This window comes from Aotus nancymaae, unplaced genomic scaffold, assembly GCF_030222135.1.
Source record: "Aotus nancymaae isolate 86718 unplaced genomic scaffold, 86718_ANA_hifiasm-v0.15.2.pri h1tg000020l, whole genome shotgun sequence".
In the NCBI taxonomy this organism is placed as follows: Eukaryota; Metazoa; Chordata; class Mammalia; order Primates; family Aotidae; genus Aotus; species Aotus nancymaae.
Genome location: NW_026988432.1, coordinates 50082807 through 50107871, shown reverse-complemented (window position 1 = coordinate 50107871; position 25065 = coordinate 50082807). Strand labels below are relative to the sequence as shown.

Sequence of the window (25065 nt, the reverse complement as noted above, 5' to 3'; positions counted from 1 at the left end):
TCCATGAAGAAAGGAAGGATTCTTTTAAAAAATGTGCATATGCATGTGAAATAAAGAAAAGAGCCTAGTTTGGGTGGCAGAGGTCTCTCTGAGAAGATGACATTTAAGTTGAGATCTGAAGCAGAAGCCTACCAGATGGGTAGGGGTGGAGAGGGTAGCGGGGGAGGTGGTGGAAGTGCTTTCAGGGGCTCTGGGGCTGCAGAGAGTGCATCAGAGGGGACCAGGAGTTGAGAAAAGACCAGCGTGATGTGGAGGTAGTGGACAAGTGATAAAGGGGCAAGACGCAGGGGAAGAGGCACATAGGGTTCTTCAGGCCAACCAGAGAATTGTTTTATTCTACGAAAGATGGCTAGTCATGTTTTATTTAGTCCTCTTATTCATCATCTATATGCAATCAGTCATCAAATCTGGTTAATATGTGTTGAACATCTTTTCTGTCTCTTACATGTTTTCATTTTTAATGTCTGGTCTGGGCCTTCACCTCATGTGTAGACAATCTCTTCATTGGCTTTCCTGGCTCTAGATCTCTTCCATCTCCCTGGCTATCCCTCCTACCTGGTCCCCATCCCTAACATTTCTTCTCACTAAATCTGCAAACTGCTGCCAACTGATATTCCTCAACACTTCTTTCATTCTATTATGCCACCACTCAAAATCTTCCATAGCTTCCTATTGCCTATCAAGTAATGATTAACTCTCTTTCCTTAAGAGGTAGCCCCATTTTGGCTGATGTGGTTTGGCTGTGTCCCCACCCAAATTTCATCTAGAATTGTAGTTCCCACAATCTCCACGTGTCATGGGAGGGACCCAGGAGGTAATTAAATCATGGGGGCAGTTACCCCCATGCTGCTGTTCTCATGAGAGTAAGTTCTCAAGACATCTGATAGTTTTATAAGGGGTTTTCCCCCCTTTGCTTGATACTTATCCTTTCTGCCACCATGTGAATAACATCTTTGCTTTCCTTTCCACCATAATAGTAAGTTTCCTGAGGCCTTCCAAGCCCTGCAGAACTGTGAGTCAATTAAACCTCTTTCCTTTATAAATTACCCAGCCTCAGACAATTCTTTATAGCAGCATGAGAACAGGCTAATAAACTGGTATCAGTAGAGTCGGGTGCTGCTATAAGGATACCTGAAAATATGGAAGTGTCTTTGGAACTGGGTAACAGGCAGAGGTCAGAACAGTTTGGAGGGCTCAGAAGAAGATGACAGGAAAATGTGGGACAATTTGGAGCCTTCTAGAGACTTGGAGGGCTCAGAAGACAAGAAGATATGGGAAAGTTTGGAACTTTCTAGAGATTTGCTGAATGGCTTTGACTAAAATGCTGATAGTGATGTGGACAATGAAGTCCAGGGTGAGATGGTTTCAGATGGAGATGAGGAACTTGGGAATTGGAATAAAGATGATTCTTGACTGGAAGGATCCAAGATGGCTGAATAGGAACAGTTCCACAGTGCAGTTCCCAGCAAGAACAATGCAGAGGGTGAGTGCCCACCACATTTCGAAACAAATTTTCACTGCCCACAGACCAGGTGGTTCCTGGGCTGAAAAGCGCCACGAGTTTTCAGCATGGTAGTTTCTGCCAGCCAGTGCTGGCTTGGTACACAAAAACTCACACAAATCTGGGTGGCTGTTTCAACTGGCACCTGGAATGCCTGGGAGACAAAGCCACCCATTCAACTGAAAGGGAGGGGGCTGAGACAGGGAGCCAGGTGATCTGACTTGGTGGGTACCACCCCCACAAAGACCAGCAATCTGAAATGCTCTGGATTGAGAGTTTTGCAGCAAGTGCAGCTGGACCCAGGACAGTCCAGCTCAGTGGGGGGAAGGGGGACCACCACTACCGAGGCAGTTCACACAGCAGCTAGGCATAGCCTGTGCCAGCTCAGCAACACCTCTGCTGGCAGACTGTGACTAGACTACTCTGTGTGGGGCAGGGCATCTATGAAAAAAGGCGGCAGCATGACAGGAACTTATAAATAAAGCCACCCTTTCCCGGGACAGAGCACCTGGGAAAAGAGGCAGTTATGAGTTCCACTGCCGCAGACTTAAAAGTACCTGCCCAGCATCTCTGCACAGAACAACGGAGCTCCCAGCACAGCACTTGAGCTCCTATAAGGGACAGACTGTCTCCTCAAGCAACTCCCTGACCACCTTATACCCAAAGAGACACCTCATAAAGGAGAGCTCAGACCGACATCTGGCAGGTACCTTCTGGGATGAGGATAGCAGAGGAAGAAACTGGTGGCAACCCTTGCTGTTATGCAGCCCCCACACGTGATCCCCAGGTGAGCAGGGTCTGGAGTGGACCTCCAGCAGTCCTGCAGCAGAGGAGCCTGACTGTTAGAAGGAAAACTAAGAAACAGAAAGAAATAACTTCATCATCAACAAAAAGGATGTCCACTCAGAGACCCCGTCTGAAAGTCACCAACTACAAAGACCACAGGTAGATAAAGCCACTAAGATGGGAAGAAACCAGCATGAAAAGGATGAAAACACCAAAAACCAGAATGTCTCTCCTCCCGCAAAGGATCACAATTCCTCAGCAGCTAGGGATCAAAGCTGCATGGAGAATGAATCTGATGAATTGATAGAAACAGGCTTCAGAAGGTGGATAACAACAAACTTCTCAGAGCTAAAAGAACATGTGCTAACCCAATGCAAAGAAACTAAGAATCTAGAAAAAAGGATAGATGAGATGCTAACTAGAATAAACAGCTTAGAGAAGAATATAAATGAATTGATGGAGCTGAAAAACACAGCATGAGAACTTTGCGAAGCATACACAAGTTTCAATAGCTGAATCAATCAAGCCAAAGAAAGGATATGAGAGATTGAAGATCAACTCAATGAAATAAAATGAGAAGTCAAGAACAGAGAAAAAAGAGTGAAAAGAAATGAACAAAGCCTCCAAGAAATATGGGATTATGTGAAAAGACCTAATCTACGTTTGATAGGTGTACCTGAATGTGACAGAACGAATCCAAGTTGGAAGACACTTTTAGGATATTATCCAGGAGAACATCCCCAACCTAGCAAGCCAGGCCACCATTCAAGTCCAGGAAATACAGAGAATGCCACAAAGATATTCCTCAAGAAGAGCAACCCCAAGGCACATAATTGTCAGATTCACCAGGGTTGAAATGAAGGAAAAAATGCTAAGGGCAGCCAGAGAGAAAGGTCAGGTTACCCACAAAGGGAAGCCCATCAGACTCATAGTGGATCTCTCAACAGAAACCGTACAAGCCAGAAGAGAGTGGGGGCCGATATTCAACATCCTTAAAGAAAAGAACTTTCAACCTATAATTTCATATCCAGACAAACTAAGCTTCATAAGAGAAGGAGAAAGAAAATCCTTTATGGACCAGCAATTGCTGAGAGATTTTGTCACCACCAGGCCTGCCTTACGAGAGCTCCTGAAAGAAGCACTAAACAAGGAAAGGAACAACCAGTACCCGCCACTCCAAATGTATCAAATGGTAAAGACCATTGACACAATGAAAAAAAATAATAATAATGGGAAAAACATCCAGCTAGCATCAAAATGGCAGGATCAAATTCACACATAACAATATTAACCTTAAATGTAAATGGGCTAAATGCCCCAATCAAAAGACACAGACTGGCAAATTGGATAAAAAGTCAAGACCCATCGGTGTGATGTATTCAGGAAACCCATCTCATGTGCAAGGACACACACAGGCTAAAAATAAAGGGATGGAGGAAGATTTATCAAGCAAATGGCGAGCAAAAAAAAAAAAAAAAAAAAAAGCAGGAGTTGCAATCCTAGTCTCTGATAAAGTGGACTTTAAACCAACAAAGATCAAAAGAGTCAAGAAGAGCTAACAATCCAAAATATATATGCACCCAATAGAGGAGCAGCCAGGTACATAAAGCAAGTTCTTAATGACCTACAAAGAGACATAGACTCTCACACAATAATAGTGGGAGACTTTAATACTCCACTGTCAATTTTAGATCAACAAGACAGAAAATTAACAAGGATATCCAGGACTTGAACTCAGATCTGGACCAAGTGGACTTAATAGACATCTACAGAAATCTCCACCCCAAATTCACAGAATATACATTGTTCTCAGCACCTCATTGCACCTACTCTGAAATAAACCACATAATTGGAAGTAAATCACTCTTCAGCAAATGCAAAAGAATGGAAATCATAACAGTCTCTCAGACCATAGGGCAATCAAATTAGAACTCAGAATTAAGAAACTGACTCAGAAGTGCACAGCTTCATGGAAACTGAACAACTGGCTCCTGAATGTCAACTGGATAAACAATGAAATGAAGGCAGAAGTAAAGATGTTCTTTGAAACCAACGAGAATGAAGACAAAACATACCAGAATCTCTGGGACACATTCAAAGCAGTGTCTAGAGGAAAATTTATAGCAATAAATGCCCACATGAGAAGCGAGGAAAGATCTAAAATCAATACGCTATCATCAAAATTGAAAGAGCTAGAGGAGCAAGATCAAAAAAACTCAAAAGCTAGTAGAAGACAAGAAATAACTAAGATCAGAGCAGAACTGAAGGAGATAGAGAAATAAAAACCTTCAAAAAAATCAATAAATCCAGGAGCTGGTTTTTTGAAAAGATCAACAAAATAGATGACTAGCAGATTAATAAAAAAGAAAAAGGAGAAATATCAATTAGATACAATAAAAAACAGATAAAGGGGATATACAATCAGTTTGTATTCTGATTCCACAGAAATACAAACTACAATCAGAGATTACTACAAACAACTCTATGAATGTAAACCAGTAAACCTGGAAGAAATGGATAAATTCCTGGATACTTACACCCTCCCAAGCCTAAACCAGGAAGAAGTTGAAACCTTGAATTGACCAACAACAAGGGCTGAAGTCGAGGCAGCAATTAAGAGCCTACCAACTAAAAAAACTCTGGGTCCAGATGGGTTCACAGCTGAATTCTACCAGACATACAAAGAGGAACTGGTACCATTCCTTCTGAAACTATTCCAAATAATCCAAAAAGAGGGAATCCTTCCCAAATCATTTTATGAGACCAACATCATCCTGATGCCAAAACCCGGCAGAGACTCAACAAAAAAAGAAAACTTCAAGTCAATATCCATGATGAACATAGATGCAAAAATCTTCAATAAAATACTGGCAAACCAATTGCAACAGCACATCAAAAAAGCGTATCCATCATGATCAAGTAGGCTTCATTCCAGGGATGCAAGGCTGGTTCAACATATGCAAGTCTATAAAAGTAATCCACCACATAAACAGAACCAAAGACAAAAACCACATGATTATCTCAACAGATGCAGAGAAGGCCTTTGACAAAATTCAACAGCCTTTTATGGTAAAAACTCTCAATAAACTAGGTATTGAAGGAACATATCTCAAAACAATAAAAGCTATTTATGACAAACCAACAGACAATATCATACTGAATGGGCAAAAACTGGAAGCATTCCCTTTGAAATCTGGCACTAGACAAGGATGCCCTCTCTCACCACTCCTATTCAATATAGTATTGGAAGTTCTAGCCAGAGCAATCAGGCAAGAGAAAGACATAAAGGGTATTCATGTCGGAAAGGAGGAAGTCAAACTGTCTCTATTTGCAGATGACATGATTGTAGATTTAGAAGACCCTATCATCTCAGCCCAAAATCTCCTTAAACTGATAAGCAACTTCAGCAAAGTCTCAGGATACAAAATCAATGTGGAGAAATCATAAGCATTTCAATACACCAATAACAGACTAATGGAGAGCCAAATCATGAGCAAACTCCCATTCACAATTGCTACAAAGAGAATAAAATACCTAGGAATACAACTAACAAAGGATGTAAAGGGCCTCTTCAAGGAGAACTACAAACCACTGCTCAACAAAATAAGAGAGGACACAAACAGATGGAGAAATATTCCATGCTCGTGGTTAGGAAGAATCAATATTGTAAAAATGACCATACTGCCCAAAGTAATTTATAGATTCAACACTATCCCCATCAAGCTACCAATGACCTTCTTCACAGAACTGGAAAAAAACTACCTTAAACTTCATATGGAACCAAAAGAGAGCCTGCATAGCCAAGACAATCCTAAGCAAAAAGAACAAAGCTGGAGGCATCACGCTACCTAATTTCAAACTATACTAAAAGGCTACAGTAATCAAAACAGCATGGTACTGGTACCAAAACAGAGATATAGACCAATGGAACTGAACAGAGGCCCTGGAGGCAACACCACATATCTACAACCATCTGATCTTTGACAAACCTGACAGAAACAAGCAATGGGGAAAGGATACTCTGTTTAATAAATGGTGTTAGGAAAACTGCCTAGCCATGTGCAGAAAGCAAAAACTGGGCCCCTTCCTGACACCTTACACTAAAATTAACTCCAGATGGATTAAAGACTTAAACATAAGACCTAACACCATAAAAACCCTAGAAGAAAACATAGGCAAAACCATTTAGGACATAGGCATAGGCAAGGACTTCATGACTAAAGCACCAAAAGCATTGGCAACAAAAGCCAAAATAGACAAATGGGATCTAATTAAACACCAGAGCTTCTGTGCAGCAAAAGAAACAATCATTACAGTGAATCCGCAACCAACAGAATGGGAAGAAATTTTGGCAATCTACCCATCTGACAAAGGGCTAATATCGAGAATCTACAAAGAACTAAAACAGATTTACAAGAAAAAAATAAACAAACCCTTCCAAAAGTGGGTGAAGGACATGAACACTTTTCAAAAGAAGACATATATGAGGCCAAGAAACATGAAAAAATGCTCATCATCCCTCATTATTAGAGAAATGCAAATCAAAGCCACATTGAGATACCACCTCATGCCAGTTAGAATGGGATCATTAAAAAATCTGGAGACAACAGATGCTGGGGAGGATGTGGAGAAATAGGACCACTTTTACGCTGTTGGTGGGAGTGTAAATTAGTTCAACCATTGTGGAAGACAGTGTGGCACTACCTTGAGAACCCAGAAATAGAAATTCCATTTGACCCAGCAATCGCATTACTGGGTATGTACCCAAAGGATTATAAATCATTCTATTATAAAAACACATGCACACATATGTTCATAGCGGCACTGCTTACAATAGCAAAGACCTGGAACCAACCCAAATGCCCATTGACGATAGACTGGACAAGGAAAATGTGGCACATATACACTATAGAATACTATGCAGCCATAAAAAATGATGAGTTTGTATTCTTTGTAGGGACATGGATGAATCTGGAAACCATAATTCTCAGTAAACTGAAACAAGAACAGAAAATCAAACACTGCATTTTCTCACTCATAGGCAGGTGATGAACAATGAGAATGCATGGACACAGGGAGGGGAGCATCACACACTGGGGTCTGTTGTGGGGGGCCAAGGGAGGGACAGCGGGAGGGTGGGGAGGTCAGGGAGGGATATGGGGAGAAATACCAGATGTAGGTGATGGGGGAATGGAGGCAGCAAACCACATTGCCATGTGTGTATCTGTGCAACAATCCTGCATAATCTGCACATGTACCCCAGAACCTAAAGTACAATTTAAAAAAAAAGATGATTCTTGCAATGCTTTAGCAAAGAGACTGGCAGCGTTTTGCCCCTGCCCTAGAGATTTGTGGAACTTTGAACTTGAGAGAGATGATTTAGGATGTCCGGTGGAAGAAATTTCTGAGTCAAAGCATCCAAGAAAAAGCAGAGCATAAAAGTTTGGAAAATTTGCAGCCTAATGATGTGATAGAAAATAAAACCCCATTTTCTTGGGAGAAATTCAAGCCAGCTCCAGAAATTTGCATAAGTAAGGAGGAGCCAAATGTTAATCACTGAGACAAGGGGCAAAATGTCCCCAGGGCATATCAGAGATCTTCCCATCATAGCCCTTCCCAACACAGGCCCAGAGGCCTAAGAGGGAAAAATGGTTTTGTGGGCAAGGCCAAGGGACCCTCTGCTCTGTGCAGTCTCAGGACATGGTAACCTGTGCCCCAGCTGCTTCAGCTCTAGCCACGGCTAAAAGGAGTCAAGGTACAGCTCAGGCTTCAGAGGGTGCAAGCCCCAAGCCTTAGAGGCTTCTATGTGGTATTGAGCCTGTGGGTACACAGAAGTCAAGAATTGAGGTCTGGCAACCTCCACCTAGATTTCGGAGGACATACAGAAATGCCTGGATGTCCAGACAGAAATTTGCTGCAGGGGTGGAGCCCTCATGGAAAACTTCCACTAGGGTAGTATGGAAGGGAGATGTAGGGTTGGAGCCCCCACAAGGAGTACACACTGGGGCACTGGTCAGTGGAACTGTGAGAAGAGGGCCACCATCTTTCAGACTCCAGAATTGTAGATCCACTGACAGCTCACACCATGCTCCTGGAAAAGCCACAGACATTCAATGCTAGCCCATGAAAGCAGCTGGAAGGGGGGATGTACCCTGCAAAGCCACAGGGGCAGAGCTGCCCGAGGCCATGGGGGCAGAGCTGCCCAAGGCCATGGGAATTCACCTTTTGCATCAGCATGACCTGAATGATATGAGACACAGAATCAAAGGAGATCATTCTGGAACTTTAAGGTTTGGTGACTGCCCTGTTGGATTTTGGACTTGTGTGGGACCTGTAGCCCTTTGTTTTGACCAATTTCTCCCATTTAGAACAGGTGTATTTGCCCAATGCCTGTACCCTCATTGTATCTGAGAAGTAACTAACTTACTTTTGATTTTGCAGGTTCATAGGCAGAAGAGACTTGCCTTGTCTCAAATGAGACCTTGGACTTGGACTTTGGGTTAATGCTGGAATGAGTTAAGACTTCAGAGGACTGTTGGAAAGGCATGATCGTATTTTGAAATGTAGGGCCATGAGATTTGGCAGGGGCCAGGGGCAGAATGATATGGTTTGGCTGTGTTCCCACACAAATCTCATCTTGAATTGTAGTTCCCATAATCCCCATGTGTCATGGGAGGGACCCAGTTGGAGACAATTGAATCACGGGCGTGGTTACCTCCATGCTGTTCTTGTGATATTAGTTCTCATGAGATCTGATGGTTTTATAAGGGGCTTTTCCCTTTTAGCTTGGCATTTCTCCTTCCTGCCACTATGTGAAGAATGTGTTTGCTTCCCCTTCTGCCATGATTGTAAGTTTCCTGAAGTTTCCCCAAACCTGCAGAACTGTGAGTCAATTAAACTTCTTTTCTTTATAAATTACTCAGTCTTTGGCAGTTCTTTATAGCAGTGTGAGAATGGACTAATACATTGACTATTCTGTTGTAATGTCCTATAACATTTTTTCTTCATACCACAAGAAGAAGCCCCATTCATATATAAGATCCCAGTCAAGTTTTAGTTTAGATGATGCGGTAGGGGTCTTTTCCCTCTCTATTCCCTCTGCCTAACAAAATCCAGCATTTCCTTCTGGTTTCCATATCTTTCCACATAGTCCACCCTGGCTTAGCCAGACCATATATTCCCCTTCCCTGGCTTCAATTGTTTCTTTGGAGAGAGCATGCAGAGTGGCCTAAATCATCAGGTCAATCAGAGTGCATTTGAGACTTCTGAATCTAAGAACAAAGATGCTTTGTGCTGGATAATATATGGATAGATGTGAAATCTGGAACTGCTCTGGTCATTTTGCCACCATGAGGTTTAGGCTGTAGCTAACTGAGGAAACCACAGTGAAGACATGGAAAGACACTGGATCCTTCTTAATGGAACACTGAATTTTACCCTTTTATTGTTGGAGCCAACTTGATTAGGATTTCCCGTTGCTTGCGATCAAGAACATACAACCAGCTTAAGCCTATGCCAGGCGCAGTTCCAGAAAAGTCCTTATTCTCACAAAGATAACCTCCTACTACAGGACTTGAAAGAAGCGGACCAAAAACCAAGAAATAAATAAACAAGATAACTTTATCAGTTGGTAAGTTCAATGAAAAAAACAAAACAAAATGATAGAGATAGCTTGGTTAGAGGGACAGCTACTTTAAATTGGGGAGTCAGGGAAGGCTTCCCTAAGGAGGTAATTTTTTTTTTTTTTTGAGGCGAGGTCTTGCTCCGTCACCCAGGGTGGAGTGCAGTGGTGCCATTATGGCTCACCACAACCTCCAACTCCTGACTCAAGTAATCCTCCTACCTCAATCCCTGAGTAGCTGGGACCACAGGCACGAGCCACCATGCCTAACTTTTTCTTTTTTTCCTCTTCTTTTTTTTGGTATAGACAAGGTCTCTCTATGTTGCCCAGGCTGGTTTTGAATTCCTGGCCTCAAATGATCCTCCCTCTTTGTCCTTCCAAAGTTCTGGGAATATAGACATGAGCCACTGTGCCCAGCAGAAAGTAATATTTAATAAGAAACAGGACCTATCCACAAGCAGATGAAGGGGAAGATTTCAGGCAAAAGGAACAGCCAGTGCAAAGGCCGTGTGGTGGAAAATTGCCTGGTAGATTCCAAGAACAGAAAGGAGCCACTACGGCTGAGCAAAGGTCACGAAATAGTGAATAATGGTATGAAATAAAAGGCATGGAATAATGATGCTTGTTCTTCTTTCGTAATTATATTCTCCTCTTTGTAAACATCTTTTAAAGACTTCAAGGCCTAACTTATGCTCTACTTCCTTCTTGAACTCTCCCTGACTGAACTAAGGATCTCTCCTCCTGTGTACTGAAGAGTTCTGGGCTCTCCCCTCCTTTGCACCTGGAAACCGGAAATTGGAAAGTAGTTCCCGTGTATTGTCTTCTACAGCCTTTGATTTTTTTTCTTATGATTTTATTGCCTTTCCTCAATTTGATTCTAGCCTTTGGGACAGTCTTCTGGGTTTTTTTGATGTGCCTGTCACAAAAGCTTAATGCCAGTAACCCTAACTGCTGTGAAAACATACCAAGCTTCTAGATTTACTGTCTCCCTACCAGGGTGCATTTGAAATATTAGATTGAACCATGTACAACTGTCATTCATTGTGGGGTCAAAAATATCAAACATCAGCATTGTTGTATGGCTCAACACACACTAAAACATCATTTTAAATGACACTATAGTTCAACTGTGCAACTAATTATCTCAATGCATTGGTCATGGTTCCAGAAAAATTCTCTTTTTGGAACCTGACTCCTCTGAGGAAATGCTCTGTTGTAATGAAGCTATGTATCTTTGGCCACCTGACTGTCCCTGATATTAGTTGTGGGCAGCAAATAATTAAAACAGCAACAACAAACAACACTATGCAATTTCGCATTTGTTTTCATTTAGCCTTAGATGCTGCATTTGAATTTTATGATGACCTTAGTCAAGAAATTCCTGGCCACTCTTAATAGAAGCCATGACTGTACTTAGTTATCCAGAAAGAAGAATCACCTGGTTCTTGCTGTAGGAACTTGGTGGTGGAATCGCTTTTCCATGCCTGACTGGAAGAAGACAAGCCAGTGTCCCCAGCGATCTGTAGGCTGCTGGGAGGTTGCCTTGGCCCCCATCCCACTTCCCACCACGTGATCTGCCAGGAGTGGTGAAAATTATATCCTTCCCTGGGCCAGAGGCCCTCCTTTCCCTCCAAAATGGTAAAGTGGCCATATAATTTACTTTTGTTTTACAAGTCTGTGTTCTCTATGTAAGACACTTATTTCTGAGTTAATTTATTTTTCATCTAGATTAAAACATTTATGTAAGTCTTTGGGCTTCAGTTTTCTCACCTGTAAACAGGACCTGGACTAAATGATTTCTAAGGTCATTTTCGGTGACAGGCCATGTGGTTGACCAATGACACTTTCATTGGTAAGATGTTAATACACTTATAATATATACACACACACCCCCACACACATATACATGCACACCTTTTTTCATAGATCTGAATTTTGATCATAATTCCCCATGTACCATTTCCATGCAAGTTTCTTTTAAAGAGTGGAAATAAATCTACTTATGGGCAATTCACATTTTGTGAACAACTTCATTATAGCTCAACCAAATTTCTTCAAACATGCCAAAGGCACTAAGAAGGACAACTTGAAAGTGCTAAAGGAAGCAGTTTGCATTTGGGAAAAAAATAAAGCAAAAAAAAAAAAAGTATCTGAGTGATTTCTTAAGTGGTGAAATCCCCCTTTTTTGCCCTTTTTCTTAAGTTTTAAAAATAGTCTAAATGAAAACTTAACTCAACTTTCTACAAGAAAATATACCTTTAGGCTGAGAGACAGCATTACAAATTTCATCCTGAAGAATTATTTTTGGGGAAAGGGTATGGGGTGGAGTTATAAGAGCCTGAAGATAGAAGCTTCTAATTAAATTGGCCTCTCAACCAGAACTGCAGAGTCCATGCTATAATCACCACAATTCGGTTTAAATCTGGGACAGAATGATAATTTTGTTAGTTCAGAGGTTTTTAAACTATGGTTCATAACTGCTGGAGAGTTTCTGATTACTTTTCTGGGTTCTGCAAAACGTGAGTATTTGCTGGGGGACCAGGGGACTTTTAGTAAATGAATAAACAGGAGAGATTTCACAGTCTCAGGAAGTTTAAGTGGGTCTCAAGATGATCAGGAAGTGCTGGAGTTGTCTTTCTGGCTTTGCAGATGGCAACAAATCTACAACAAATTATGAGGGAGGGAGTGTGGAGGGTTTTCTTACTTATGCTGATGGATTTGCCTTTATTCATCTGCACCCTCCATCCCAGTCGGTGTGCAGTGCAGGCCTGAGGAAGAAAAGCTGGTGATGGGAGCTGTAAAAGGAGAAAAGGGTAAAATTGGGCCAACCCATGACCTTGGCCTCTGCCCTGCAAGCTAACCGAGCTAACCAGCCATAAGCAAAACAGATCATTCACTCCTTAATTAATTCAATAATATTGATTGAATGCAGTAAGTCAGGTGCCAGCTGCAGGGGATACCGAGGCAGAAGAGGTAGACGAAGCCAGAAGTTTACGTTCGTAAGGGAGCCGATATTCATGGATAAACATGCAGGTGATATGTTAATTGCAATTGTAAAAAGGGCTATGACAGAAATGTTGAGGCTTACTGAGAGCACAGAGCACAGCAGCTGGGCCTACTTTGGGCAGTGGGCCCTGTGAAAGGGACAGTTACACTGCAATCTCAAAGACGAGGAGAAAAATGGACTAGGCAAGGTGTTGTGAGATCAGCATTCCAGTCCAAGGGACCAGCATGTGCAAAGTCCTTGATTTAGGAAAGAGCTTGGCCTTTTTTTTTTTTGAGACAGAATCTCGCTTTGTTGCCCAGGCTGGAGTGTAGTGGTGCAATCTCAGCTCACTGCAACCTCCACCTCCTTGGTTCAAGCGATTCTCCGGCCTCAGCCTCCCGAGTAGCGGGGATTCTAGGCGCCCGCCACCATGTCCAGCTAATTTTGGTATTTTTAGTAGAGACGGGGTTTCACCATGTTGGCCAGACTGATTACGAACTCCTGGAGCTTGGCCCTTTCAAGGAACAAAAAAGGAGCCTCATCTGTCCAGAGCAGTGGTTTCCAAGGTGTAGCCCACAGAACCCTGGGGTCCCTTGAGACCCATGCTAGAGATCAGCAAGGTCAAAACTGTGTTTATAATAATACTAACGTATTATTTGCTTTTTCACTGTGATGACCTTTATCTGAATGGTGCAAAAAGAGTGATGGTAAAACTGCTGGTGCCTTCCCGCTAATATAGGCAACAGCACCACACTGCCTGAGTGATCGTTGTATTTTTCACTGCTGCACACCCTCAGTTTTTAAAAAAAATCCAGTTTCACTGAAGAATGTTCTTGATAAAGCAGCACAAATTGTTAATTTTATTAAGTTCCTTAAGTATATGTCTTTTTTTTTTTTTTAGAGACAAGGTCTCACTGTCACCCAGGCTGGACTGACATTGGCACAATCATGGCTCACTGCAGCCTCAAACTCCTGGGCTCAAAATATCCTCCTACCACAGGTTTCAAAGTAGCTAGGACTATAGGCATGCCACCATGCCCAGCTAATTTTTTAAAAATATTTTGTGGAGATAGGATCTCGCTATGTTACCCAGGCTGGTCTCAAATTCCTGAACTCCTAAGAATTTGAGAGGTCAAAGTGATCCTCCTGCCTTGGCCTCCCAAAGTGTTGGGATTATAGGAATGAGCCACTGGGCCCAGCTCACATGGCTGCTTAGTGTTCTGTGTTGCTGACTGGAAAGTATGCATAAAGCATTTTTGCTGCATACTGTGCTGTGAAGATAGTCTCAAGGAAAAGCACTTGTGTGGCTGAGTTGTGAGCTGCGCTAGCCACTTTGTCATGGAACGCCATTTTATCTGAAAGAACAAGTGGCAGACAAACTATGATGATTGAGACTTGGGTAATTGGCAGATGTTTCCTTGACTGAAGGATACTTATCAGCGAAAGGAAAAGAACTGAAGCTCTCAAGTGAAAGCTTTAGAATTTTGGAAAACTTGTATCTGCAAACTGAGACCTTAATATCTTCCCAACACTTATATATGCTTTTCTGGTAAGATTGGTGGTGATGCTATTCTAGTTACCTGGCAGACAATAGAATCTCTAATTTTGCCACTGAAATTTACCAAAATCTCCTTTGTGAAAAACTGTATTTCATTTATAAATAAAGATAGTGGAATTCTAAATAGAATAGAATCAAGCACCTTATCAATAAACCACGTAGGGCTTATTCCAGGAATGCAAAAATATTTTCATAGCAGGAAATTAACCTATCATTACACCCATGTATCACTTAACTATGGACATATGTTCTGAGAAACGCATTATTAGGCAATTTTGTTCTTGTTCAAACATCACTTAAATAGAAGAAAAACATTTCTTAAAAAACCTCCATCAAATCCACGACAACATTAAAACCATTTCATTTAAAATCAACATATAGGCTGGGCACAGTGGCTCACACCTGTAATCCCTGCACTTTGGGAGGCTAAGGCGAGCAGATCACTTGAGGTCAGGAGTTCGAGACCAGCCTGGCGAACATGCTGAAACCCCTTCTCTACCAAAGATACAAAATAATTAGCTGGAAGTAGTGGCTGACGCCTGTAATCCCAGCTACTCAGGAGAAGGAGCCAGGAGAATTGTTTGAACCCAGGAGGCAGAGTTTGCAGTGAGCCAAGATTACACCACTGCATTCCAGCCTGGGCAACAGAGTGAGACTCTGTCTCAAAAAAAAAAAAAAAAAAAAAAAAAAAAAAAAATTAAATAAAAAAAATAAAATCAACATATAGACAGGAAACTTTGCTCTGACCATTACAATTTGACTTTGTCGTGGAAGATTTAGTAAATGCGATAAAAAGGAAGTAAACAACTGAAATAAACACTTGAAAAGAAGAAATAAGTATTTTTGCTGATGATATGAAAATCTAAGAGATCCTGAGTTTCTAAATAAAATTAGAATTAATAAGAGAATACAAGAGTATGAGGATATAGGATAATGAAACATATTATTAGCTTTTATCGATTCTAATAAGCACATATAAATGGAAAAGAGAAAAATCCTCTTCATAAAATAGTGAACAAAAATATCTAGGGATATAAGTAATAATATAGCTACATCTAAATGAATAAAATTCAATCATAGTACAGGTCTCAAAACAAGGTCTGAACAAATGGAAAGATATACCACGTTCTTGGATGTGAAACGGAATATGTCATAAAATTATCAATTCTCCCAAAGAAATATATAAATTTTATGTAATTACGATTAGAATTGCAACAGTCTTGGGAAGGAGTGAGGAGGATAAATGGATAAAATGATTTAAAATTTCATAAGGAATACATTTATTCACTTGAGAATAAATGCTCAAGAATAGCAGGAAAATAATAAAAAAGAACAGTGAAAGGGGAATTGCCTTACTGGACATCAGATAATATTATAAAGCTGTTATGAAGTAAATATTGTATTGGTATGAGAATGAGAAATAGATCAGTGAAAAAGAGAAAAGAGGATGTAGAAATGGTCGTGGATATGAGAATGTAATATATATCATATATCAAATATGGGAGTTCAACTTAGTGGGAAAATAATAAATTATTTTAAAAACAATACAGGCTGTCCCTCTGAAATAAAGTAAAATTAAATCCCTATCTTATACCATGCACAAAAATACATTCCCCAGAGAGTAAAGTCCTAACTGTACACAACAAGACAAGATAAATTACTGTAGAAGGAGGCTTCACGTATAATCCAAGGACAAGGAAACCTTAAGACCGGAAAACACAAGAGGCCATAGAAAAAAGATATAGTTGACCACATCGTAAATGTGGTATCAACCCATAATATACACAATTATTATTTGTCAATTAAAAATAAAATAAAATAGCTACCCCCCAAATGTGTACAGTATTAAATATTCTAAGCAAATTCAAAATGCAAATGGTAGATTTGGAAAAAATACTTGTAACCCAAACCACGAACAATGTACTTATATCATATAGAAACAGATTTTATAATTTGGCAACTCAACAGAAAAATGACGAAGGGATAAGAAAAGGCAGTTTATAGAAGCACAAAAGCAGAGAGTCAACAAATGTACAAAAAGATGCTTGAATGTACGGTCGTTAGGGAAATGCAAATTAAAGTACTAATGAGACATCGTATCATGCCAAAATTAAAGACAACTAAAACATGTATTACAAAGTTGAAATGCAAATTGTACAGCATTTTGGGAAAGTAACGTAGCAGTATCTATTAAAATTTGAAATATACATACTCAGAAGAATAAGCAAACTGTGATATATGCATACAACAGGCCACTCAGCAATCAAAAGGATAGAACTATGCTACACTCAACAGCATGGTTCAATCTCAAAAACATGCTGACAAAATAATCCACATATAAAAGATTCCAGACTATATGATTCCATTTATATCGAATTCCAGAACAGGAAAAAGTAATCTACAATATTAGAATATATGCATCAGTATTTTTAAATATCTCATTATTCAGGGTGGCAAGAGAGTGGGGGAAAATGAATCCTCATTAGTACAAAATGGGAAAATGAATCATGGCAGCGCACCCCTAGACTAGCATACTGCAAATGAAGAAGAAAAGAATAGAGCTACACCGGTTGGCTTGGAGGGATTTCTATACGGTATGGTTCATAATTGAGTGCAGAAAAGCATTTACGATATAATCCATTTTGTGAAACAATGATCGCAACCTCCGTATCAAAATGTGTACATATGTATATGCATGTGTGTGTTGTGGTCTGTACCTCATTATAGAAATACAAAGGAAAATATGGAAAACACCTATCAGGCACGTTAGCATGGGCTACACGTGGAGGGGAGGGAAGGAAAAGAGGAAGGAAGGGGCATTGAGCTAAAAGACTGAGCTAAAAACAACAGTGTGTATGATATGATTACATGTGAACATTTATATAATTAAAATTTATATTTATAGAGGATTACTCAAGTAAATGCTGTCAATCTTGTAGATATTTTAAATTTGGATTCAACTAGAACTTCAGAGCTCTGTAATTGGACTACATCATCTTGGTCCTTCTTTATCTTTACTGAATTGAACTTCAGCCCTCTCTATTTTACAGAGAAGAAACTAAAACAGTAAAGCTGAATTGACTTGCCCAAATGAACACAGCTAGGAATTGGCCAAGCATGGATCTGAATCCGGGCAGTCTAACTCCACAAACCACACAAAACTCTGGGTATTTGCTGAACGCCCTCTGAGGCTCTAGCAGAAAGGAATGAGGCAAAATTTAAGGGAGTGCCAAGAGACTCAGAAAGCAAAAGAAACAGCATTTAAAAAACAATAAAATTAATGTTGAAAACATCCACATTGAACAAAAACATCAAAATTTTCAATCTAATCCCAGCTGCCTTGGAATCTTGTCTTTATTAACTTTTGATCTGTTTCTAATTGTAGCTTTTTGTATTAATTTTTATTTCAAAAAATATTGCATTAAAGTATTATTTATATCAGTTTCTGAGTTTTTTCGTGTCCCTTAAATGTTGTGCTGGACCTGCTTGCCGCCATCATTTGGCCAGCAAGTGACACTAAGCAAAACCTGTGTATCTCAAAGGCTCAGATTTCTCTTCCACAAAGTGGAAACGATAAGTGTTTCCCTGCTCACTGCGCCCACAGGACTAGGGTGAGAAACTAAGACGATACGAACACAAGATTGCTAGTGCAACAGGCATATTCTTGCTACTGGAGTTGCTCATGAATGGATAAGCAAGTTGAATTCTCAGACCTGGTCGTGCTCCTGCACGCCTGGCGTGCCCACACCCATGGCTGGAAAATCGCCTGGAACCTAATGTGTGTTTGAATGGCAGCCACAGGAACCTTCCCCCATCATGCCCCCTTTTCCGCCGTTCCGAGCACGTGGTGCAAGAACGGATCTCTTAAGCTAGAGCAGTGCTTCTTTAACTTAACTGCAACATAAATCCCCCGGGGATCTTGTTAAAAACCGCATCAGTCAGTCCAGGGTGGGGCGCAAGGGTCTGCATGTCTAACAAGCCCCAGGTGATGCTGAGGTTACTGGTGCACAAGCCACACAGGGCTTTCAGGACCGAGGAGCCAGGCTAGACGCTTGGTGAATGAATGGATCAGAAGGACTGTGAAATGCCCCCAAATAATGACAGCCCTCTTCACGCCAGGAACTGTTGTGCACAATCCTTAAAAGAGCCCTGGGAGCTCTCTGGGCTCGGATCCAGTTCGCGGAGACATGGCCAAACGTACCAAGAAAGTCGGGATCGTCAGTAAATACAGGACCCGCTATGGAGCCTCCCTGTGGAAAATGGTGAAGAAAACTGAAATCAGCCAGCATGCCAAATACACTTGCCCTTTCTGTGGCAAAACCAAGATGAAGAGACGAGCTGTGGGGATCTGGCACTGTGGTTCCTGCATGAAGACAGTAGCTGGTGGAGGCTGGACATAGAATCCCACGTCAGCTGTCATGATCAAGTCCACCATCAGAAGACTAAAGGAACTGAAAGACCAGTAGACGCTCCTCTACTCTTTAAGACATCACTGGCCTATAATAAATGGGCTAATTTATGTAACAACAACAACAAAGAGCCCTGGGACATAGGTTCTTTTATGAGGAAGCCCCTCAGCCCAAGACCACCAAGAACACACTTCTAGTCATGCCAGGGTAGATTAATTCAGCTTGCTACAGTAAGTGAGGGCACACACCAGGAACTGCGGGAGGGAGTGGGAGGGGCTTACTAAGGGCTTATGCTGGGAGAGTCTAAGGAGGGGTTAAGGAATGAGTGGACAGTTTTAGACTGAGTGCAATCCAAGAGCAAGGGCGATTTGACGACTGGGGCTATCATCTTGATCATTTCTCCAGGAGGGTGGAAGATTGAAGTGGGCTAGGACTGCCGTGAAGAGAGAAGCAGTAGTCAGGTTAGTCAGAAGAGGGGGGAGTTTATGTTTGCGGTTGCAGAGGGACCATCTCTCTGTTTCATGGCGGTCTGGTTGCTGGTTTGTTCCTACAAGATCATGGAGGGACCCTGTCTGATGACTGTTTTTATTTATGTGAGTGACGGTTATGTTCCCCTAAGAACATCACAGCTAGCATTGTCCTTTGACCTGAGCAAGCTGGGACTCTGTGCCTCTCAGGGCTCCTCACATTGGAGCAACTTCCTGGAATTTTCTGGATCCCTCCCTGCTGCCTGAGACTGGCCAGAGCTGGCAGTGCCATCACACCAAGGTGTTCTGAGTCCTGACTGAAACTTTCATTTCTCCCACTCAGAGCGCTCTCTGAATTTCTATTAGATTGGTGAAAAAGTAATCACGGTTCTTGTTATTACTTTCAATGGCAAAAGTTGCAATTACTTCTGCACCAACCAATATCTGAGCATAGGGTCACTGGATGCCCTTAGGACTTCACACCCGCGTGATCACCCATGACCCTGTGTCTGGACACGTCTTCCAGGAGGGCAGCCTGGCAAGTGGCTTCAGCTGCCAGAATGGTCCTGCCATGCTTTAGAGAAACCCAAACTGTTCATACAGATGGGCCCCCATGAAAGTTATTTGCCTGGGGCTTGGACATCCAACAGCTGGACCCCATTCCAACCTAGCCAGCAGTTACTGGAACTATTTTCACTTTGTTGAATATTATCATTCTCATTATACAGAAGAGGAAACTGAGGTTCCCAGAGGTTAAGCAACTCCCCTGAATTCCACAGCGGAGAAGCGGTGAAGTGGGGATTCCCACTGCTCTCACCTGCCGCAGTTCCTGCCATGCTTGGCTCACTCCAGAGCACCTCGGAGAGCTTCAGACCCCTTGTCTGTGCTCCATCTACCGCTGACGCTACCAAGGCTGTGCCTAGTTTTCAAACTGTTTAAATTGTTTTTTTTTTTTTCCTGCGTGGTACTTGGAATTCTCCATGCGTCTCCCATGTTTTGCTCTTACCCCCCTTCCTCCTCTTGACTCTATGGTCTCTGGATTGCTTCTGATTAGGCGCCTCCCATTCTCCTTCTGAACCCCAGGCCAGATTTGCCACAGGACAAAGGAACACTCCAAAGTGTAAACTCTGGCTTTATGTGAACCCCAGAGACTGAACAACGAAGAAAGTTCTGTCAAATGGCAGGAGGACTATCCAGATTGCTGGGGGTGGTGCTGATGTGAGCTGCGAGGAGGAGGCGCTGGGTGTGTGGGCAGAAATGTGCAATGTGTTAAGGCTTCTATTATGGGGTCAGCCCACCTAGTGTGGTCACCCTCCCCTCTGCCGATTTCAAGAGCTGGAGACAGAGGGAAGTCGGGCCATGACTAAGAAGCCTGGCATCCTTTCAGTGGAGAAAGGTAGCCCTGTCACTTCAGTGGGATGAGGCCTGTTTCTTGTTGTTGCAGAAGATTCCAGGACACAAAAGTATTAGAAGGCATGTCTGTGTGAGTCCAGCGGTCGGCCCACCCTAGAGGCAGTGTCTATATTGGGAGGAGCCTGGTCTTTGGGGTCCACTGACTCGGGCTGGAATCTCAGCTTTGTCTGTTTTTCAGCTGTGCAGCGCTGAGAAAGTTATGTAAGCCGTGCCTCTTTCCTCATCTGAAGAGTGGAGATGATAATGCTTTCCTCAAAGGGTTTTTGTGAGAATTGAGTAAGAGGGTGTCAGCAGAGTCCTGGCACCTTGTGGCTATTATCATTTTTGTAACGTTAGACCATCTTAGCAAGGACAGTCTGAATTCATAGGCTGGCTCTCCTGGGTGTCACTTCAAAAACGAAGGGAAATCTCTCCCATATATAGTTTATTTTTTAAAAAAATCAGTTGCAAATTAATCATCTATCAGTATATCTGGGTCTTTTGCACTCACTTTACATTTTCAGCCTGTATCATACCTGCAGGTAATAAAGTTCAAAAGCACTGCAGCTTGTTATGTAACAGAGCATTTTTCATTTATCCAGAAACTCCCACACTCCGCAGTTCAATGTCAAATCAGTCCAAGTTCATTCTATTCATAACCTTCAGAACTTCCTAGAAGACACTTGAATACCTCCTTCCCTCCTTTAATATTTTATTTATCTCTCACCCAAGTTTTTCCAGTAGTTAAAAAAAAAAAGTCTTAAAATACAACTGCAAGACTATTCCAGGCCTGAACACAGCTTACAATTCATTTTTTAACCTCAGCATTTCTGTTCTGAAGGCCAAGAGATCTGCTAGCTGTTCAGATGTAGCAGCAGCCGCAGTGGAGGAGGTTTGGTTAGCAGCCCTCGTTTTGGGGTCAGTTGTATCAGGTTTGAATCACGTCTCTACTGCTTCACAGTTAGCTGTGTGACTATATCTCACGTTAGGTGGCTATGACATTAGTATTGGTCAAAGAGGCTGGTGGGAGTCATTGGGGGTGTATGGGGAAGTGTGCTCGGCAAGGCAGCAAAGGGTATGTGGCCAGGAACAGGAGCCGTGGGAGCTCTCGGTGCTGTTTTCAGCGGCCAGTCCACCTGAGAACAAGACCTTGCCCCTTTTGATTCAACTACAGCCAACTGCATCTTTACTGACTTTCTGTTTTTGTTTTAAGATGGAGTCTCACTCTGTCACCAGGCCAGACTGCATTGGTGTGATCTTGGCTCACTGAAACCTCCACCTCCTGGGCTCAAGTGATTCTCCTGCCTCAGCCTCCCGAGTAGCTGGGACTATAGGCATGCGCCACCAGGCTCAGCTAATTTTTGTATTTTCAGTAGAGATGGGGTTTCACCATGTTGGCCAGGATACTCTTGATCTCTTGACCTTGTGATCTGCTCACCTTGGCCTCCCACGGTGCTGGGATTACAGGCATGAGCCACCATGCCCGACCTTTACTGACTTTCTGACCTCCACACATTATTCATTTTGCATAATATTACTGCCCATATCTGTTTCTAAAATGTTGCTTTTATCTTGTTGTCCTCAAAAAAATCTTGTAACATTCCCTCTTGCTGAGTCTTGTTTTTAGAGCCCTGCATGCAACAGCGCCCCTCCCTTCTTTGCCTCCCCATCCTCTACCTCTCTTCAAACCTCGGAGGATGCTACAGATGTTTAGAGATGCCCACAGGACTATGACCCAGCCTGCAGACTTAGGGAGCTCTCGGTCTTGGTGAGCAACGCATGTTGCCCCAGAGTCCCCATGGGAGAAACACCTCCCCCCAGAAAAGCTGGGATCCGAACCATGGAGGAATGCTTGAGTCCAGGAGTTCCTAGTATGAACAGAGGTCTCGTTGGGCAGTAGTGAAGTAGAGGAGCTGAGAATCCCTGGGAAGTAAGGACACAATAAAAAGAGAAGATGATGCAGGACTCAGCATCTGGAAGCCAAGAGGCCTGGAGAAGGTGGAGCCTGGAATGCAAGTGGGGCAGTGGGAAGAGTCGCCAGCATATCTGGCTGAGGCCAGCAGATGCAGGGCTCCCTAGGCCGGGCCCAGGGCTTTGGTTCCTATCTTGTAGGCAGTGGGAGGTTACTGAACATGTTTAAACAAGGATGTAACATCATGTAATTTCCAAAGAAAAGATCAGTTTAATGGTTGTAAAAGAATTTCATGGGTATTACAGAGAATTGGAAAAATATAGAAAAAAACTAGAAAATAAAAATCCTACAGCCCAGAGTTAAACATTATTGTATAACAACAGAATAATGATAAACATGATGGATAACATTACTGCATTCTTATTATCTCTCTCCCCCGCCCCATCATAGCTACTGTGTAATGGGTGCTAATTATGTGTCAGGCTCTGTTACAAGGGCTTGCTTTGTTTAATCCTCACAACACCGCTGTGCTGTAGGTCAAATGCTGATTCCCATTTACAGATGAGGAAACGTTCAAAGGCTGGGTCACATAGTTGGAAGCGGCAGCGTAGGACTCTAGGCCCAGACAATCAGCTCCAGCACCTGTATTCTGAATCCCTGGGCCACACTGCTGCGTGGGGGTCACACAGCATAGACTCAATACACATGAGTAGATGAACAGTTTTGTTCAAGATAGGGTTTGGCCTCCTAATATTCTGAACTGGGTTGTCAAAAGAGAATTTTTGTAAGAGCAGGAAGGAGCTTGTGTTGGTGGGGAGTGGTTTGCAGAGAGGAAGTAGGAGGGACAAGCGTGGTGGCCACAGCAGGGGTCCAGAGAAAAGAGGTCTAAAGGATGAAGTCCAGTGGTCCAGAGGAGAGAGGGTAGATGAGTGAGTGTAGAGAATGAAAGTGTGGCTGAGCACAGTAGCTCATGCCTGTAAACTGCACTTAGGGAGGCTGAGGTAAGAGGATTGCTTGAGTCCAGGCATTCAAGACCAGTCTGGAAAATATAGTGAGGTGTCATCCCTACAAAAAATTTAAAAATTATCTATGCATGATGCCACCCACCTATAGTCCCAGCTACTGGTGGGGCAGGTGGTGGGGGAGCTGAGGTTCCTGGGAGCTGAACTTAGGAGATCCAGGCTGCAGTGAGCCGTGATGGTGCCACTGCATTCCGGCCTGGGTGACAGAGCGAGACCCTGTCTCTGAAAAACAAACAAATAGGAATGAGAGTGAGAGGGGATGGGGGCATGGATACAAGAGACTCTCAGGGGGCAGGAATGACCTTGATGAGCCTGTGTGTGAGCAAATGCACATGCACCGTGATGCACCTGCACACACGTGTGTCTGTGTGTCCAGGATGGATTGAGGCAAAGCAAGGAGTCAGGAAAATCATGGGGATTCTGTACTGAGCACCTGAGCACTTACCGGAGGGAGAAACGTTTAGGAGGGCAGGAAGGTGACAAGGTTACTTTGGGACCTTCTTAGAGTGTGCTGTCTGTGAGGCGGGGGCGTGCACTGGGCAGGTAGACACATGCAGAGAGCAAAACAGAATGGAGTCAGCTGCACTGATTTGTTCTGAAGTCAAGGAACATGAGGTTCCCTGGGAAGAGTGGTCAAAATAGAAAGAGGAGGCATCTGCGGAGGAAGCTTGGGGACATAGAGAGGACAAGGATGGCAGAGCTGGATGGTACTGTGGGATCGAGATCCGAGAGAGTGGCCAAGATCCCAGAAGCAGGGTGGATGGGAACAGGAAAGGGGGCTGCATTTGCGGTTTTCCTCCCCAAGCTCCTGTTTCTGCCAGACTGATTTCTTACTCGCCTTTTAAGATTGTTTTCACCTGCAGTTCATCTCACTGTCCCAGCCTGGCTTGCTGTGTGTGTATCTAAGGCCTGTATTTACCCTCACCTCCTCCAGGAAACCTCCCCAACCCACTGGCTGCTGGGCCTCGCACTCCGTTCAAGTTCCCTAACCCACTGTCATTTACCACGTTTCTTCCAAGATTCCAAGCATCTGGGGGCAGCGCCTTTGCCTTCCTTGCAGCCCCACGGTGCCTGAACACAAGGTGCAGATTAATTGGTTGCTTGTAACCCACAGCATAGAGTGTAATATTTTACTTGTATAGTTTGGAATTTTAAAAATATTCTTTCTCTAGACACCAGAAGCTCCTCTGCCCTTTTTAGCTCAGTCACAGCTTTGTGAATGCTTCCCATGGCATATTCTTCCCTGTTGGGCTAGCATTTTGCTACTCTTCACAGGCAGCCCAAGAGTGAAGTTTCACCTTCTGTTCAGTTTCCTTTTTTCATTTCCCCACTGGTCTCTATCACAGTAGGCCTCCCACCCCATCTTGTCCCCAAGCTATGACAACCCCCATCCTAGAACCCCTGGTGCAGT

The 25065-nt window shown here is 42.8% G+C and overlaps 1 protein-coding gene and 1 pseudogene across 2 annotated transcripts in view; one reads left to right on the top strand and one right to left on the bottom strand.

Annotated features, from left to right (window-relative positions):
• Nucleotides 1–25065, bottom strand: part of KCTD1 (potassium channel tetramerization domain containing 1) — a 208193-nt gene that overhangs the window by 167040 nt on the left and 16088 nt on the right. The gene's annotated exons all lie outside the window — the stretch shown is intronic.
• Nucleotides 18640–18918, top strand: LOC110568078 (large ribosomal subunit protein eL43-like; annotated as a pseudogene).